The sequence below is a fragment of the Dermacentor silvarum genome, chromosome 9 (assembly GCF_013339745.2).
Source record: "Dermacentor silvarum isolate Dsil-2018 chromosome 9, BIME_Dsil_1.4, whole genome shotgun sequence".
Taxonomy (NCBI): domain Eukaryota; kingdom Metazoa; phylum Arthropoda; class Arachnida; order Ixodida; family Ixodidae; genus Dermacentor; species Dermacentor silvarum.
In genome coordinates, this window is record NC_051162.1 from 153,914,058 (window position 1) to 153,927,961 (window position 13,904).

Genomic DNA, 13,904 nt, shown 5'->3' on the forward strand with positions numbered 1-13,904 from the left:
CTTTAACTTACACGTAATTTGCTGCAAGATGTTCTCAGAAGCACTCCAGAATAAAACAGTATAGCAATTAAAGCTTTTTTCAGAATTGAAATGCATGACAAGTGCACCAGCTGTGGAATGAAGACATTAGCTATAAAATTCTTGTAGCTTTTTGTCCTCATATATGTCGCACCTGAAACACTTGCCTACTAGCATTGACCACGCATTTTGGATTTTAAGCTTGTTCAACTGCCCCTATTTTTGTTTAGATTCAGCTTTGATTTTTGTGATCAAGCGGCTTCTATTTCTTCAGGGGAAATACCAGTCCTTTTCTTTCTTTTTCATCTCCTTTCTAACACGGTCAATGAAGGATGCTCTTTTAAAGTACTTGCTGGAAGTTTAGCATGTTCATCCTTGTGTACATCCCCTTCTGCTAACACAGATTGAAGTCATTCGTGATGAACCAGCTTGTCAAATATTTTACGTGAACTATCTTAGAGGAAGTGCACTATACTCTTGTAATGTATTTTTGTATCTATATTCACTCTCGTCATCATCATCAGCCCATTTTGATGTCCACTGCAGGAAGAAGGCCTCTCCCTGTGATCTCCAATTACCCGTCTTGAGTTAGCCAATTTCAACTTGCACCTGCAAGTTGGAACCAGCTGAAATGAAATATTGAATCTATGGGGGGGGGTCTAACTACCCCATAGGCTTGCAGAAAGGTATAAAAGAAAATATCAAGGGCAGACTTGGCATGTTGGCACGTGACAGGGTTCTGCTCGCGTAAGCAATGACTTGCTCGGCACCGTCTTGTAACTGAACATGCAGCCTAGGCCCACGTTAATTGATGTAGGAGCATCCTCATCGAACTGAGCAAGTACATGCGGGGTTTGTAGGTGCCGCTGTAACTTGTTGAATGCTGCTTCCTGCTCCTCTCCCCACATAAACGTGACGTCTTCTCTTATGAGGCTGGCAAGTGAGGCAATACGAGCAAAACCCTTGGTACAACTCCGGTAATAGGCGCAGGGGTGCAGGAAGTGTCGCACGAACTGCTATTCCTTGCAAGACGGCAGCAATTTTGCCAGGATCCAGTCTAACACCGTCATGACTGACCACATGATTGAAGAACTGAAGTTCTTCGAAGCCAAAGTGGCACTTCTATAGTTTCGAAGTGAGTTCGGCAAACCGTATGGCTTGAAGAACGGAAAGGAGCCGTTTAATATGTTCCTCAAATGTGGCCGAAAACCCAATTACATCGTCCAAGTATACCAAGCAAGTCTTCCATTTGAGGCAAAACAGGACAGCATGCATTAGTCTCTGAAACATCGCCAGGGCAGAGCACAAACCGAAGGGGACAACGTTGAATTCGTACAGCCCATCTAGCGTATTCATGTTCAAAATAAAAGCAGCGCGAGAGACGGGCACAAACGAAGACACAGCGCTGTGTTGTGCCTTTTTTCATTTGTCTGTCTCTCACGCTTATTTTAAAAAAGACAATGTGTTCAGAAAATTCTTATTTTATTGGTAAACAAAAATTATACACAGATATACATTAATAAAGCATGGGCTAAACAACTGCCTATAGGTGACACGATACATTGCCAAAATATAGAGGTGATAAAGCAATTTTCTTAAAAATATGTCAAAAGTTATGCGAGTCGGCCTAGGCCGACTCGCAGTTATGCGTCAAAAGCGAGTGACATATACCCTATTTAAAGTCAACGTCAGTCAGACCAAGCACTATGCAAACACCGCAGATAATACAATTAAAATATACAGACTAGCACTCAGTGGTACAGTGTCATGAATAGGAGTGCAAGAGTATTTGCATAACTGTGCAATATTATACAGAAAGTCCACGTGTACTGGCCTAACTGTTAAGCCTACAAAAATGCACCCATGTGTCAGTAAATGTCACTTGACCTTTGTCAGATAATGTGCCAGCAGTGATTACATTGTTTCATTTTCTCACCATTATTGTCTGTAAGTAAGCACTCCTTGCATCAAAACCACAAGTATTACTCAAGGTTCTCAAGTGCCTGCACCTATAACCATGCATGCCTCAATGTACAAAAGTTGCTGCTGTGCACGTTGAGGGGCATTCATTTTGTCAGGCACTGTACATTTTGTCATACTGTAGGTGCACTTGAGATTACCATACCGAGACACTAGTCCCAACGGCTTCTCGCACCAGCCACCTCCACCTGCCCTTCAATTGTACTTGCACTTAAGCTTGTGAAACAGTGAATCAGCTTCAACCGATTAACAGACGCTGGCTTTCGTCATCCTGTGCCAGTGCCATCAGAGCACCAGCGGACAACACGGTTTTTAACCTCAGCCCTTGCTGGACCCTTGCCCTCAACATACACCTGCCCGGTGCACCTCGGCTCCTATTCCAAGATCCCTCACACTGGGTCTACAGATGTAGATTCAACATGATGCTGTCAGGGGGCAAGACTGCACGCTTCATGTACGGCAGCAGGCTTGATCAGCCCCAGCTATGTCCTCCTGCAGGCCCTGTCTACCACCAGTGTGCACTTCTTGAATCAATGCCACACACTGCCCATCCCTAGCACCACTCTCAGCCTCAACTTCAAAAGAAATGTTTGTACCGTTCACCCCAACATGGACTCAACCAGGACAGCCTGACACTATAAACTGCCGCCACGTGTACATACTTTCTTCTCATGCATCTTCTGTGTATATTATTGAATCGCACTGCATGCTAGGGGAAGAGCCTTAGCAGCAATGCGACAATCAGCTACAGCATAGCCGAGGAAGAAGAATGCTGCGAGCAAATTTGGATATGAATAAAATGCAAGCACGACTGGCCTGAGCAGCCATTGCCAAATGCTCTCAGCTCCAAGGCTGGTTGGCTTCATCAAACCGTGGCCGCGGCATCTCCTTCCGCTCGACCGCCTTCACATGCTGTTCTACAACTCTCTCTTGATTAGCAACCTACGGACATTCTTCTACGCATCGTAAGAGAAGGGAATGGCTGCACTGGTTGTATGCATCATAGTTGAGCCCATATAACTAGTAATGGCCTTCGTGACATTCCCTGACCAGCTTTCTCATCTGCCATGGTCCCATTGGTTGCATCTGGTGCCCTAAAACCCGAGACCTACTTGCCATCCTGGACAGCTCACAATGAAATGCAATGCACGCTCGATGAAATTGCTACTGACAAGCCATTAGTGACCTTATGGGGATGAATGCGCTCACCCGCCTGGAACCCATCTGAATTACAGTAGAGGCAGGCAGCTCCTACACCTTGCTGCACCTGCCCCACGAGTGCTGCTACATGAGCTGCTACATTTTCCACCCTGATGAAGTCCTCCTATAGAAATGTCTACTTCAACAACTTTCCTTAGTCCAACCACTCTTACAAGTTTCAAGGTGATTTCAGTTTGAGACAGAGCTGGACACAAACAAAAAGCAACAAAGGCATGATGAGGGGTCTGCACCCCATGTTACACGGTAAGCACGATGTACATATCTAAATAATGCATCGCATTAAAACAGCCCTTATATAGGTGCAAAAAAGAAATACAACTTACACATAGATCTATCGGTGAATACACGAAATGAACTATTACATAGTGATAGATTCTTGTTTCATAAATGCACGAGTAAACTAGGAATATATTATACAAAAAAACATCAATTGTAAACTAAACAGTTCTGCGTAAATGCTCAGGACACACCATGTGATACTGTATAGAAACAAAGTAGCGAAACAGTAGTGCAAAGTACTGGGGAAAATCTATGCAGTGCAACAGTTTGTACAAAGCATACGAGAGACGCAGTTCGCTAACGACAACTTTCACATGTCATTACTGACGCACAATAACAGTAAAAAATATGTAATACAATAGACACTTTGCAAACGATGTTGGCTGACATGACTACTGATAACTTTTGAAGCATGTTGATGACCAGGTGCAAACAAAGCATTCAAATCTGAGAAAATCAGTTATACCCTCACTTTACTTTAGCTTGTGGCCACACCAACAAACCCCAAATCGAAGCTATCAATAAGGTCGAAAAACTAAATGTTATGACCACAGCCCATGCATGCAACAAAGCAGCTCCCTTCTCAGCAGCAGTCTACGAGGCTTGGCACACAACCATCGCAAGTAGATTTCTACAAGAACACCGATGTGCCGCTACTAAAAGTAGGACCTGCCTGCCTCTCAAGGTGCCAACATCAATAGCAGACCGGGCACAGTTTTCAAGCAATCCAAGGCTGTCAGTGAAATAGAAAAGATTGCTTGCAACTAGGAAAGAAGGCTAAGCTTTGGCTGCGCCAAAGAACTGCCCACCTAAGCAATGCATTTACTGCTAGCCAATAGCCATGACAGCTGGCATGCTCGCCACTGCTGTTCAAAATAAACCAACTGTAATTCAACCCCAACAACAGAAAATGGAACCCCCCACAGATTAGTGGCAAACATGTGCAGCATCAGACGAGAACACTCCTAACAAAAGCTAATAACACTTTTGTAGCTTTTAGTCAGTAGTCCTTTCCCCAATTTATGTTGTAATTGGAAAAAATAAAGGCAATTTTCAATTTTGGCGATGCTAACCTTTTCGCCATGTCTAAAAAGAATATGCTTCAAAGGTACGTTAAAGAGATGATAGCAACGAAGACAACCAGCAAGAGCATTATTGTTCCCTCGCTGTCGCATGAACATTCACTAATCGTTAGCGCATGTAAACCAGCGATACATGCAAGCCACAAGTGGAACCACACTAAAATCTACTGGCGCCCATGTCCAGTGAGAATACAGCATTATAAAAAAAACTTGGGAGTTTGAAAGAAATCAAGAAACCAATTAGAAAAAATAAAGGATGACCGTGCCATGTTGTTACAAGTGGCAGTCATACTTGTGTGCAATAGGAATTTTTTGTCACAGCTGTCCATGACTGAGCCTGAGTGTCGTACTGTGCCGTATTGCCCATTGCCTTGAAGCAAAATGGCCCATTCATAAGGCGAGTGATTTTGTTTATGCATGCATGAAAGACATAGCTGCAACCTTCGCAGTGCACGATGGTCGGATGTTTTTATGAATGTCAAAGCTACGGCATCACCTAGTCACACAGAAGTTTCCGACTGTTAATGCAATGAGAGGAGCAAGGCATTGTTGGTTTATTCTGCAAGAATAAAACAAGCCCACAAGCACAAGTGCGCTGTTTGTTGCTGGGTGCCAGACATTTTAGCTTTAGCTTAGTATAACATTGATGCAGGAGGCCGCACTTATAGGAGCGAGAGCCATTCAGCAGCCGATGACAATGTACTAAGCTATGCATGTACTTTATTTTATTGTGATAGAAATAAACGAAGTTTTCATCGTTTGCTTGGGACAGCAACCTTTCGCTTGGTAAGGATAAGAAAATAGAGTAAGTATAAATGCTCACATTAGGTAATGCTTAAACAGAAAAACAATAATGACAGTCTTTCAAAAAGTTCTAATTCAAACAAAGTCTGTGGATCTCTGGTGTACACAGGATTTAGATGCAGAATGTACTATGCAAGTAAAAAATTCGAGCTGCTGTCAAAGCTTTAAGACTGCAGCTATGTCCCTCATGCCCACATAATGAGAAGCATTTGTCTTATGAACTGGCCAGTCTGCTTGTTTAAGGCAAGGGCCACACTGCATATAATACAGGATGCTACTATTTCGTGACATTCGCCGTATTCTCTGCCGAGACAAAAATATTTGCTGTTACAATAAACTGCAGTGCAACAATCATTTGTAGCAACACTGGCACTGTCACGCCAGCTATGTTGCGCTGATATGCAGCTCAAGGTCCTTACACAGCAGGTCGGATATAAGAACAACGCAGACACGGTCGGAATGCATAAACTGATGAATACTGCCTCTAGAGGCGCACTAGGCATTGTTACAAGATCAGGCCAACTGACTAACACGCACAGCTCGAGAAGCAGTGGCAACCATTTCAATAAACTGCAAATGGGTGTGTTGGCGCATGAGAGTAGAAGGGCAAGACTGCCCCCTCCAGAAATTTTCGGACACAGGCAGATTGCTCCGTTTTGTCCCCATGCAAATAAGCAAGCCAGCAACAGGTCACAATGAATGATTGACCACAGAAAGCTAAGCAAAGTTGGTAGAAACTCTTGTTATGAAAATGCAGATGTGTAAAACATGAACACAACAAGAACGAGAATACAAATGCTGAATGTCGAATGAAAAGTGCACAATGGCCACAGCACAAGGCTGCATGCACGACAAATAGCGTTGCCATATTTTACCGTAATGAGTTGCTTAAAAAGCCTCTCACAACTAGGCGTTTACTTTTAGAACTATGTTACGTTATGAGCAAAAAAGTGTCCTTGCTGCCGAAGCTGCACTGAAGTTTAACGATAGCCTCCTATATACTTTCATGCCTGCCCAATGGTGTGAGAAGCGCAGTAGACAGGCAGTCGCACCTTGTTTTGGTGCTCACCACCGCTCACCAAACCGAGCTCAGAGTACAGCAGACGATGGTATAGCGCGACACCCGATAGCCTTTTTTTCTGCGCAGCTTCACTTTACTGAATCTACACACCAGTAACACCTATACTGGCAAAAAAAAACAGATTGCCATAAATTGCATCTGCTGAAAAAAATGGGCATGAAAACAAACGCAAGAGATTGTTCTCATTTATCATAACATGCTTCCTTGCATTTTTGTTTCACAATGAAGTTGTATTACAAGCTAGCCTAGCAAAAAGTCAATATAAAGTGTGACACAAACAAAAATATTCCAGCCATTCGCATCTACAGCTTCTAGATCATTCATGACAGCAGCTTCTGTGCAGACATTCTGATAATGTCTCTCTAATCCACTACCTTTAGGGCAAAGTTAGCAGAGAGCACAAGTACTTAGTCAAGGTTGTCTCGAACAACTTCTCGTGATCACTGGGGCCTGAATACTTAGACGATCGATGCTTCCATTACACAATGAAACGCAACCACATTTATCTTGTGACTTCTTGACGATGCATAAAAAAAAAGAAAGCTGACAGATAGTTCTTCTTGCAGGTGGAACATGACTAGGGCTCTCAGTCAATGCAATTCACTGTATAAAAGTAAGCCACTGAACTTATACAGCGAAAGAAGGGTCTGTTGAGTATAAAACACCGAACTTGCTAGGACAGGCTGATGTGTCCTTTTACTGTGAATTGCCCCTGGTCTACTTCACAGACAGCAGTCGCTGCTTTACTATCATTGTATCCTTTATGCCAAGCCACTGCTTCAGCAAGGCAAACAAGTTTTGGCACATTTTAAGACTTCCAGATGTACACACGCTACCACAACGGCTTTTTCGTACGCTGGCCACTGATCACAGGCAATTTGACAGAGTGCTGCAAGCCTGGAATGAAATGCGAGGAGACACAAAAATTATACGAGAGGACCTGTAACCTATGCACAACGGAGTCCCCACTGCTCTCTTAGTTCCAATGTTTACCAGTGTTCATGCACATCAAGAGTTCACATGATTAACCACTGCTTACACGAATACTTTCAACTATACACATTTTGCAAACTCTCCATTTCACCACAAAGGAGTCCTCTAGAAGATCAGCAGTCAGTCACTCTAGGCCTTGTATGTGGCAGTACATCTATGGGTGGAATCAAAACTTTTCTACCGAGTTCCCAACATCACAGATGTGGGATGAGCTGCCTACAGGGAAGAATACACACTGTGCCTGCAAGTCATCACTGGTCTACAGGTAGAGATTTTCTGAGGGTGGCGGGTGCTGGCACTGCATAATGTGAGGCACATCAAAAGCACAAGCTCCAATGAGCATGTGCTGACAATAAAAATACATGGAGCTTGCGTCCGCATAAATTCCCAAGACACACACTGTATTTGCCATCCTTCATGCTGACATAACACGACGAAGTTTTTCGCGGAACTAAACAGTCTGCAGCATGTATTACTACTGTGCCAACCTGTGCTCGGAAGTACTGTGAAACTTCAGGCACTCTCCCAAATTTTGAAATAGTGCCCGCAGCATTTCTGACATCCCTGAAAATGGCTGTGGCACACCAAGAACACAGGTCTGAAAGCATGTTTTGTACTGAACTTCCATCTTTGCTTTCGCAGATGCTATGCGAGCAGACAGTCACTGTTCTTTCCAAATTATGATACATCTCTCGCATAATGCACCTCTCAGCTACCTGCATCGGCACAAACTTTGCCACAGAAATAAGACGCAATACAAAGCCATTGCCATCTACAAAGGGAAATGTCGATGTTGCCCAAAGTGGACCAAACATGCGTGTTGACTTCGACAAGTGTAGAAGTTGGTGAACATTAAATGTCATTGAGGATTCTCCATAAAGTCTTGACATATGGGCAGCAAATTTGAGCAACAGCTCTTCTACCTCATTAATGTCACTTGCCGTAACAACATCTTTAAGCAATAAAAAACTGCTTTGGAAAGCAGAGAAAAATGAGCCAGGAAACTTTGTGCAAGCCCATCTGAAAGGCATGGAATACTGTAAAATAAAAGCCAATGCCGCCATTCAACAGCCTTCCAAAAAGAATGCTCTGAGAGTGGTCGCGGTGTTCGTACAAATGTTACTGGTGGCTTGATGCTGCACAATCTCCCATCCAGCATTTTCAGCTCTCTGCCAATGTAGTAGGCAGATCCTACAGATGAAAGCCACAACTGCTGTTTTGTCACACCTAATACACAATGCATATAGTCTGGGGGCAAGCCCCACACGAGGTCTAGACTTTTTAGCTTCATCAAAGGAGATGGCCCCTTAACGCCGGTGACTGTAGTTCTCTTATGCACAGCTTGAAGCATCACCTTGAAAACACCTTCATGCGTTCTCTCTGGGGCTGGCGCCGCATGGAACAGGTACTTCAGTGTTCCTGTAAATGTAAGCACACAAATGCAAAGGCCATCTCCTAAACACATCACAATAAGCTACAAATTGCGTCATATGGCAGTATCAGTGTTCAGCGCGGGTGGCGATGTGGGCTTGTTGGTTGGTCATCAGGGAATAGTATTTGGATAGCGCAGCAAAACACGAACACGAGAAGAAACGAAGATGAAGACAAGCACTTGTCTTCACCTTCGTTTCTTCTCGTGTTTTGCTGCGCTATCCAAATACCATTTCAGTGTTCAGTTTTAGTAACAAACTTCACTCACATACACTAAGAAGTATTCCTGTATTAGTGTCTCAGCTATCGGCCTTTGTCGATAAGGCATAACAAAACCAGATAAAATATGGTGATTGCAGCTATTAAAAATCTGAAGCATGCAGAGCATACCACCTAAACAGATAATGCGATATGGTACCACTAGTACTGGTTGCAGCACAGAGCATTGCAGTAATGGTGAGTTTTGGCAGTAGAGTGGAAAAACGATTTAGAGTAAGCTCTAAAGGCGCAAGTGGGCACTCATCACATAAATGTGCACGACTATCTCTGACATATATAGGACTGACAACAAAACAGAAAGCATAAAACAAAATGCACACAACACATTGCTGTACTGTTATCGCCTTGCTGTCCTGACCTGGCCAGCCTCTTCATCATCTTCACAGCTGACATCCTGTGTGGCAACACTGGGAGGAGGAACAACACGTTCATCTTCACCCCTCCCGTCTCCTTCGCATGTATTACTGGCATCAGGCATTGGTGGTTCACTCATCCGAGCAACAAGCAGCCATATCTGGCAACACGCTCAGGTTACCATCCCGAGATGCATTTGCAGAAACACTGGCTGCCTGATGATCTGGAGTTCTTGGCACACAGGATGGCCGCTGCCTGCTTGTTTGGTGCAATAACCTGGAAAAAAAATCCTTGCAGTTTTAATTAAGTGTGAATTACTTCTACTCTATAATGTGCAGATAAATTACAGTGGCAGTGATGTGTAATAAACAGAACTATCACAAATGGTAATAACACAAAGAATAATATAATTCATATACAAAACATGAAAAAGGGGTCACGATGGAAGGCTGGCTCCTGACTGAGGCTTCCCTTGTCCAGCCATTATTAATCATTCATATCACAACATGTGTATATTACAACCTGCCTGCCATATAATCAATTGCAAGACTCAATTCAGGTTGGTCCATAAGGCACCTTAGAAGCAGAATTTTTTTAAGTGCACAACGCACCATACAGAGAATGAATGGTATCAGAACATGACACTCACAATAATCTGGATTAATTGTTGCACACAAGTTTACAGTGGGCCTCTTCGATTATCAGTCCCTGACAGTCCCGGACTGCTTCGGACTGTTGTGGCGCATTCGATTTTGCTCGGACAGCTTCCGAAGCTCCGCCCACTAGTCCGAGTGTTGTCAGAAGCACGTTCGTTTTTTTCACGGACCGGAAGTTCCGGACTGCCCGCGGACTGTTGGAGTTGTCAGCAGATGTTTGCTCGGACAAGCGCAAGTGGCTAGCAGACGACGGCTGTCTTAAAAAGATGCGCACGGTGTATGACGCCGTGTTGTGAAAGATTCCGTGTGCTTCTGCGTACTTTGCGCACTCCAGACGGCAACTACTGTGCATTGAGTTATCGCTTCTGTTACATCAGTGCTTTCTGTGCCATCATGCAAGTTTTTTACGAGCCGTCCAATTGCTGTAGCTTGAGTCTTCGTGTTTTTTAAGAAAGAAGCACAGCGATAAGGCGCACATGCTTGCTTTTCTTAATGTGTTTCACGAAATCTGTCATGCTCATTGCAGGTAAATTTTGCTTCTGAGGTAAGTGAAACTAGCGTACGTGCAAGGAATCATATACTGCATGTGGCTATTTCACGCCGATAGCTGGGGTGGTATACAATAAGAGCTTCGCGGATTGCTGTTGACATATATGTTGATCCCTTCTGCTACCAAGTTCGAGCGTTTAATTTTTGACGTGCAGGATTAGTAGACAGTGTACACGCACTCTCTCACGCGTCGGACCTTTAATTAGCAGATGGTCTCGCAAGCTTTGAGGATGTAGGCAGATGCTTTCTGCATGAACAGCGACGTGGCATGACCATAATTTCGGAGTCTCTGCACAGCAATTTTAGGGCCAATAAATATATTTCCCCACCACCACGATTTTCCTTACGTCCGTGTGGGAATTCCACTTAAATTTCTCAGGCAATGAGCTGGATAGCGCGACGTAATAAACTGCGCATTGCAAAAACGTTCTACGCGCTCAGGCTACGATTACACTGTGCTAGCTTCATGGTTGTGTCGGCGACGTACGCCTCTGAGACTGCACCATTGCGGAGGCCACGCTAATAATAACGCTGGGTAGGGGGCTATCTATGAGTAGCAAAGAGCAGACGATGGCAGCCAGGAGAGTGACTTCCTGTCGCGGTGCTTCGACCGAAATCTCGGACAGTCCCCGACAGCTGGATCACGTGACTGTGACGCGCTATTCTGTCAGGGCTAGTCAGACCGGAAGCCGCGGACGGTTTGCGGAGTCCGGGATTGCATAATCGAAGAGGCCCAGTGACATGAGCAAAGGAGGAAACCACAAGAAAATTTGAGAAAACATACAGCCATTGGAAGCAACACATTAATGCTGTTTTGTTGCACTATGTGCATTAGACAAGTAAACCTGTTTTCCAGTAATACAAAAGGCTGCTTACAAAACTCAATGTCTAGGATGGAGAAAGTTTTCCTAAGTTATCAAGCTCCCACTCTCGATTATATTCCATTACCCATTTTAAATGAAGTGCACAAGTACTTAAGTATTTAAGGTACTTAAGGGAAGGAATCCAAAGGGTTGGCACATGGTCATGCAACCAGCAATCGACACACTGGCCTCTTGGGCCAATGCAGCAGTGGCATGTGAAAGATATGTATTACATTTAATTGTGGGAAACAATTACCTACATTTTCACATGCTCAGTTATTGCTTATGTTAATTTGCCTACAAAAGCTTTCGAAATACGTTTTGGCCAGTAATAAGTTATCAACTCATTTCTCCATTCTAGATTTGTAACCCAAATGGCACAGTAGCAATTCTTCTGTGGTTGTTCACCAAAGCCTTCTCGCTGAGCCTTTTGTTTACAGCATGACAAAAAGCGGCGCAATTCGCTGCAGCTCAGCCACGTCGGGCTCAGTCCGCCGAGGTCGGTCCGTCATGTGAATCCAGCTCTCATGCTCCTGCTGCCGCTTTCATCGTTAGTGCCTTGATCGAGCTCTGTACGAAAGCCCACACAGGACGGTTTTTGCGTTCTGCCCGCATCGTCAGGCTGCGCCGCGAGACTCTTCATGGGAGCTCCAGATTAGGGGCCCCTCCAACAGTACTCGGACTTGGCAATAAAGACGGTTAAATGTCTCCGCGCAGAACTCGCGACCTGGTGCACGGCTGCAGAACGCCACAGCTACTGAACCAAAGTCGCATGTTAAAAGCACCCCTCTCTGCACCCCCCCCCCCCCCCCGGTAAAAAAAAAAAAGAAGGAAAAAAAACCATAGAACTTGTTCTAATCAATGAATTTTCAGCAATACACATACCTTGCTTGCGCGCCGTGTTTTCGCTCGCTTGGCAATGCTGCTGAGTCTGCTTTGGTACTTGCTCAGTTGAGTTCTGTTCCAAGTACCACCTGTAGCGGCCTCGCGCCTTCTGCGACATGCCGAGCGCGCAAACAACACTAGCAGAAAGCAGACTGGGCCTAGGGGACGCTATTAACGCTGCTGCAAATACTTGCGGACAAGCACAAGATCCCAAGTATTACTAAGAGCTAGCTTCACTTTCGGCACACCACACACCTTACACTATACAAAAGGAGGCGTGGTGAACTAAGCAAATCATGCGAAATCGAAGCCTCCTAGGCATTTGCGAGGCTACAGGTGAGCAATGGATAGATATTGTGTTTTGTATCAGATGGTGGAAATACATTGGTGGAAATGGATAGGTGGATGGATGCTATGAGCGTCCCCTTTGAAACGGTGTGGTGGGTTGAGCCACCAAGCTCTTGCTATTATTTTGCCTAATGTCGTACCTTTATTTTTGAGAAACAAACGAATACAAAGAATTCCAGGCATCAACCTTTTTGAACAATTACTGGGAACTCTGTTTCTGTACGTCTCCGTTGTTTGTAGTCTCCCTACTTGTCTGTAAACTACAGATAGCAAACATTGATGGGCACCAACTGGCCGCTGCTTTTTTTTTTTTTTTTTTTTTTTTTTTTGCTGCTGATTTTTTAATGAGTCACCTTTTTTGAGGCGATAAATTATATTATCACGCCTGGCGGCCTAAGCCACCCAATGACGAAGGGCTAAACCGTGGAAAGAAATTGACCGTTAGAAATCAGGGCACATGCGCCAGCTTTCTTGATGAACCTTGCTCGTCGATGCTTTAGTTAGGGGTTTGCTATCTATGTAAATCAACGAAGAAATCGTTTTTCTCGGCAACTACTGCATCAAATTTAATGAAGGTTGTAGCAGTTAAGAAAAAAAAAAGTTCGAATCTTGCGACTCTTGGCAGCAAGTTTTATATTTACGTCCTCGTTTTTTAAATAACAATTTTTCAAAACGGCACATTTTCAGGAAATGGAACTATCAAGTTAACACTCAGCCAACGTTACCAGATTGCTCTCGTAACGTTGACCCCGGCAATGGAAAACGATAATACATCTAAAGCGGTCGAATTGGTATATTTACACCCCGGCCCTGTGAAATACATTGTTGTCAAAGGACTTTTGCAGAACTCTAGTCTCTAGTAAACATGAACTGTAAGAAATCCACGTAAGCTGTAAAGAAATAAACCAAATTTGTTCGCTTTAAAGTGGCTCTAGTTTAAAGAACAGAACTGCGAAATCTGTTTTTGGTGCAGAGCTAAGAATTTGTAAATTTATAAGGTTCTTTTATTTATTTATTTTTTCGTGCTTGGCTCTTTTCGGAAATTTTCGGTAAGACAATCAGGTCAAAATTCAGCTCCAAT

At 44.0% G+C, this 13,904-nt stretch overlaps 1 long non-coding RNA gene across 1 annotated transcript; it reads right to left on the reverse strand.

The window, feature by feature from the left end:
- Positions 1–7,473: 7,473 nt before the first annotated feature.
- Positions 7,474–12,819, reverse strand: LOC125940344 (uncharacterized). Its single transcript, XR_007463563.1, has 3 exons — positions 12,476–12,819; positions 9,527–9,798; positions 7,474–8,877 (listed from the first exon to the last, which is right to left on the reverse strand). It is a non-coding gene; the product is annotated as an uncharacterized LOC125940344 (long non-coding RNA).
- Positions 12,820–13,904: the final 1,085 nt, after the last annotated feature.